A 6239-nucleotide genomic window follows, 5' to 3' on the forward strand; every position below is an offset into this window, starting at 1 on the left:
AAAAGCCAACTGCAATTACATCCACCTCCCGCTTCTCTTTCTCTTTAACTATCTGTTCCTAAACAGCAATAGAAAAAAGCACAATGTTTCTCAGGTACCTATGGCACAAAATCAAAATTCTACCAAATAGTAATGAAGACTTTGGCCTTTTCCTAAGTTAAGTCATTTCCTTTGAAATACATTTTTCTGTTACAGGTTGCAAACAGCTTTCCCTTTTAATTTTTTTTTTTTTTAAAGTAGGAAGGAACTGCTAGCTCATTTGTTTCTTTGGTGTTTACACATTATAGGTTAAATTCTGTTATGACAATGTGTTACAATTTAATAAAATCACATGGGGTAAGATTTTCTGATCTAGCAAAAGGCCCACTTTTGGCTATAATATTATTTATGTTGGAAGTTGTTGGAAGTCAACTCAAACCAATATCAAGTTTCCAGTGAAACAAAATGTGAGAGAAGGTATATTAGACTGGAAGTCAGGAGACTGGGCTGGAATCTGATTCTCATTCGGTTATGAACATTCTGTGTGAGCTTGAGGGAATTTACTCAACCTTACTGGGCTTCAGTTTTTCTCCCGCAAAAGGACAGCTTTAGATTTAAAGGAACTTTGTATTCCCTTTCATCCCTAGGATTTATGATTCTTTGTATAATTGTAATGAATTTAGCCTGAAATTTTATATTTTGATTTCTCTTTCCTCCCTGCCTCCCCCGCTTCCTTCTTTTCCCTCCCATCTATCCATCCATTTACCCATCCATCCAACCATCCTCCATCTTTACTTATATTTTGATTCTCTTCTTTCTTTCCTTCTATTCTTTCTCCCTTTTTTACTTTTCCATTTTCTTTCAATAACTTTCTTTTCTACTTCTTTCTTTGTCTTTTTCTTTTCCTGTTTCTTTCCTTTTCTTTTATTCTGTCCTTTCCTTTTCTCTTTGTTTATTTTCCCTCTCCCTCCTTTCCAGCTTTCTTTCATCCTTCTCTTTCTTAAATTCTTTCGCTCAGCAGCAAATCACTCAGCATTTCAACAAATCCATAAATTAGCGGTAGTTTCATGGGCTGGTGCTAACGCCTATTCTGATCAACCAGGCATTGCAAACTGATGTGAGTGCTGATAGTGTGGCTTTCAGTGCTGACAGTGTGGCTCAGGCCTTGCATGGAAAGTAGCCAAAGCAGCACATGGCTATTATTTAATGATGCCAGAGACTAACAGGAAGTCTTCTGCAAATTGCCTCACAAATTATACAGTGGTTCCCTGCCTTCTTGTTATTGGCACGAAATAGATTTGTGAAACTAGGCTTAGCATCCAAATTCTTTCGCTGTTATAGGAGGTATCAAAGCTACCTTTTTAAACATAAAAGTGAAAAAATAAATTTTTACAGAAAACGCCATAAACAAAGAAAGTATAAATGACAAACTTGGGGAATACAGTATAATGACAGTCAAAAGGTCTAATTTCCATAATATATAAAATGTTCTTGCAAATTATTTATATATACACACATGTTTCAATAGAAAATGGCAAATTTTATGGATAATTCACACAGAAGGAAATAAAAATGGCCAACAGACACAGGACATGGAACCTCAAGAGTTAAAGAAATTCGGTTTGAAAGGTCATATTTTCGAAAGAAAATTTATTATTTTTAACAAAGTGTAATGCTTTAAATTAGCCTGAAGAATAATATTAGTATACATTTTATCAACTTTTTTTTAAAGGAATATAAAACTATTTACTGACTACTGTTCACCAGTATTTACAACAGAGTAAACAATATATAGTTGAATAATATTCTGATTACTACAAAGTTATTGTTCTTCCTGGCTTCTGCTGAGCCAGTAAGCCAAAATACTGAGAAGATTGAGCCTACATGTAAGGAATGGGTTGGGGTAAAGTTTGAAAAAACATGAAGGTCAAGTTCAGATTAGAAAAGTTTGTTCACTCATTTATTCCTGCAGATCCTAAACTGCCAACATCTCTAACCATCTAATTAGGTTTCCATTAACAAGGCTGAGACATCCCATGTATCACAGTCTTTCGGTAAACACAACACGGGGATTTCAACTTCTTATAAAAGAACAGTTTGCCAAAAGGAAGCTTTAAATGTCCATTTAACTAAGTCTTGCTTGGCTAATTAAAACATACCAGAATTTTTCTAGTTCTTTCATTTGGGTTGACAGAGAGAAAATTTTCCTTTCAGGGGTTTTACATATAAAACTGCCTTTATATGATGGTAGATATGGATGCAGATTCTGATAGGGCTGCTTTAAAAAAATATCCAATTTAAATTGTTTACATTAATTTGTCTAATTAATTACAAAATTATTTAATTTGAAAGGTTAAGACTTAAATTTTCAATTTAAGTTGAAGTGATTTCTTATATTGCTCAAAATGACAGAATCCCAGAAACATGGGCTTATCCATGGTTGTGAAAGGCTGGTTTTGTTTTGGTAAATGTATTTAAACAATAACCAAAAAAACCCCAAATCATTTACATATGTATTTTATGTATACACATACAAAAAACCCAGAATGGTCCTCAGGCATATATGCGTTAAATGCAAATTCTAAATTCTGATTAAGTAATGACTATGGAGATTTTCCCCAACATTTAGAAAAGCTGTTCTCTAATGCAGAGGAAATAATATACCGTGGTATCAAATGTTCTTTTCTGCTAAAGGAAGCAACTACAGAAAGCTTTTATTTGTTCAAAGTAACCAGTGCTACAGATGCAAAAAAACCAAAAACAAAACCCCCCCCAAAACCCCACAAATTCCCCAAGACTACTTCAAAACGAACATATCAAACTTGATTTTCATTAGAATGTAGTTATTTCTTCACACTAATAAATCAAAAAACCAAGACCCAGATTTTATATATATATATATATATATATATATATATATATATATATATATATATATATATAAAAAAGTATATATAAAAAGCAATGCAAACAATTATTGAGCTTCATCTTCCGGACAAGAATATGCTAAGTTAGTCTCTCTTCATAAAAAGCAATTACAATTTGAGGACACTTCATATTTGCCTCCTTTGCCAACAGCACCAAGTCCGCCTCATCTGAATCTTTCCATTTCATGAGAAACATGAATTCTCCACTGCTGTCTGTGGCACCAGTTATTCACTCTGGGTCGAGACCTCTGGCTAAACCTCTTGGTTAGTCAGCAGCATCTCTTTTCTTCTTTGATTTGCTATCATCAGATTCACTGTCAGATAAAGATTTTCTTTTTGTTCCATCTTTTTCTTTACCGGCTTTTTGAGAATTAGGAAATGCTTCAATTAACTCTGGACAATCTAAATTTTTTTCGGGTTCCCAAGTATTGTCTGCATCTGTAAATCCCTTCCACTTCAGGAAATACTCCACCTTCCCATTCACTACACGATGGTCCAGTACTTTTTCTACCACAAATTCTTCAGGTTCTGCCTCTTTGACTTTTTTGCTCTTTCCGTTCTGTTTCTTTCCCATTTTTTGCAATGTAGTTTTATTGGAGGCCATTTTTTATTGCAGACTTGAAGAGCTATTATTCACTGCCTCCGAGCCGCTCTGGGTCCCGGGTCTGCTGTATCTCCGGCCCTGCATGCCTCAAGCTCCATCCACATCTGAGGGGGAGGGGGCTGGGGAGCTATTTTTCCTTAATTTTTTAAATCTTGCCATGAACACTTTTTTAAAATATATATTTATTTATTTATATTTTTGGTTGCGTTGGGTCTTCGTTGCTGTGCACAGGCTTTCTTTAGTTGCAGCGAGTGGGGACTACTCTTCATTGTGGTGTGTGGGCTTCTCACTGCGGTGGCTTCTCTTGTTGCAGAGAACGGGCTCTAGGTGTGTGGGCTTCAGTAGTTGTGGCACACGGACTTCAACAGTTGTGGCTCACGGGCTCCGTAGTTGTGGTGCACGGGCTTAGTAGCTCCGCGGCATGTGGGATCTTCCCGGACCAGGGCTCAAACCCGTGTCCCCTGCATTGGCAGGCAGATTCTTAACCACTGCGCTACCAGGGAAGTCCCTAGCCATGCACACCTTTAAATGTGACTTTTAAAAAAATACTGTCTCTCAATAAACAATTCTGCCAAATCGTCTCCCCTTCCTGTTCTCTTAAAAATGTAGGTTATAAAGAAATGGGGGATGTTCTTCTAAGTAATGTTTTACTTAAGCCCAGTTCTTCAGACTGGGCTGCCAATTATTCTTCCCCATTTCCCATCCCTACTGAAATACTCAGAATATTAGGTATCACTGCCAGTTTTCAAATATATGTTTTAAAACTTAATGAAACAGGAAGGAATTGGGTCACCTTTGAGATCCCCTTCATGTTTATCTCTTGCTTAGTCAGTACAACGGCAAGGTAAGGTCACAGGATTTGGAGTCAAATCGAACCTGAGTTTCATCTTTGTTGCTCTGGTATTTCGTTACCTATATCTGATATCTAAGTTTCTTATTCTCTTGAACCTCAACTTCCTCATCTGTAGAATAGGACTAATACCGGCATGTGTTTCACTACTCTAAGTGATACAAGGCATGTGGAGCACTTAGAGTAAACAGAGTAACAGAGGACCAGATAAATACACTGCTGAGACAATGATGGTGATAATGATGAAAGCTTAAGATGACAGGGGTGGGGATGATGGTGGTAATGATGAAAGCTTAAGATGACGGGGGTGGAGATGATGGTGGTAATGATGAAAGCTTAAGAACGTAAGAGAACTGCTCAGAACTATGAGGGGAACTCCAGGTCGTATCAAATTAATTTAGAAGGAACAGATGGAATGTCACCTAAATGCTAAGAAAAGAACTTTGCAACTTATTCAAGGTTTGAATCTAAGTCCCTTGAAATCTCACTGAGTCAGTATAATACAGAATATCTCATTCTGGTAAAGAGCCAGGCTTTTAAACTCTTTCATCAATCTAAATACAGTAGAATGAGGGAAACAGATGAGAAAAGAGAGTGAGAGTAGTCAGAACAGTAGGGGAGGCAAACACACATTCAGGTCTATGTATAATTTTGACACAATATGGGTCAACATCTAATAATATTTCAAAGATTATGCAGGTAACCTTGACAACTCAGCTGATGCAGGCACTGAAAGAATAAGAGATTCACAGGAGACCCAGGAGAAAATCTGGGCCATTTTCTTGGTTGACTGATGGCTCATAGCTTTTACTCTGTAGAAAATTTGTTATAACTCGTAAAGCAGTCTTTTTTTACTTAATCAACAAACATCTACTAAACGTTTGTAACATGCCAAGACACTGTGCTAGGTCTTGGGGATACAGAGACATTCCCTAGCCACGAGAAGCTTCTCAAGAAGGACATTCCCACTTACAGCCAACTAGAATGCAACCCCACACTTCAACCTCACCCAGGAACCCTGCAAGTCATGGCTTATTAGTGCAATTTTATCGACCAAGGTAACTGAAGTTCAGAGAAAATACAACTAGAAAGGGCCAAGGCTAACATTTCAACTTCACTCTGCCTGGGCTCGATTCTCAGAAGAGTGACAAAAATGAAGTGATTTATTTTGATTGGGATAATGCTAATAATGAGAATAAAAACAGGCTAGGTTTGTTGCAGCAGCAACAGCAGCAAAAAAAAAAAAAAAAAAAAACCATCCTCACACCTCAGTGGCTCAACACAATTTCCTCTCTCCATCATGCTACATGTCCATGTAGGCTGGCAAGGGACTCTATGACATGGAGCCACTGAGCTCCACCATCTAGAACCGGTAACCTCCTCAGCTGCAGAGGCAGAGGCAGAGGGCATGGAGGATTGTCCAGTACTGGCTCTTGAGTGTCACTTCCAGGCGCAGCTCACTGGCCAGCCCTCGTCACACGGCTTTACTCAGGGTTGGGACAAGGCTGAGAGGGGTGAAGCCCTTAGTGTGACATCTAAGGAGGCATGGGCTCTCTGGGTCATGCAAACACAGGACTGGCACTGCTATGACCCCAAAAGCCAGTGGCTCCTTATATTTTTTACCTTAGGCAACTTACTGGTCTCACCTTAGTCCCAGTCATGGCCCCCACCTAACTGATAGGAGGCTGGGAAATGCAGGGTCTCTCATGTTTGGGAGGGAGAGAGAAGGTGGATACTGGAGAGGACTAGGAATGTCTAGTAACCTGGGCTTGAAACCTCACCCTCATCTGCGACGCTGCCTCTGCTCCTTTTCTCCCTGCCTCTCTAATCCAGGCAGCTGCCAAGCTTTGGGATTTTTTTTTTTTTTTTTTTTTTTTTT

General features: G+C 38.3%; 1 pseudogene; it reads right to left on the reverse strand.

Annotated features, from left to right (window-relative positions):
- Positions 1-2953: 2953 nt before the first annotated feature.
- Positions 2954-3510, reverse strand: LOC103068393 (chromobox protein homolog 3 pseudogene; annotated as a pseudogene).
- Between the last annotated feature and the right edge of the window lie 2729 nt (positions 3511-6239).

Source organism: Lipotes vexillifer, unplaced genomic scaffold (assembly GCF_000442215.2).
Source record: "Lipotes vexillifer unplaced genomic scaffold, Lipotes_vexillifer_v1.1 scaffold99, whole genome shotgun sequence".
Taxonomy (NCBI): domain Eukaryota; kingdom Metazoa; phylum Chordata; class Mammalia; order Artiodactyla; family Lipotidae; genus Lipotes; species Lipotes vexillifer.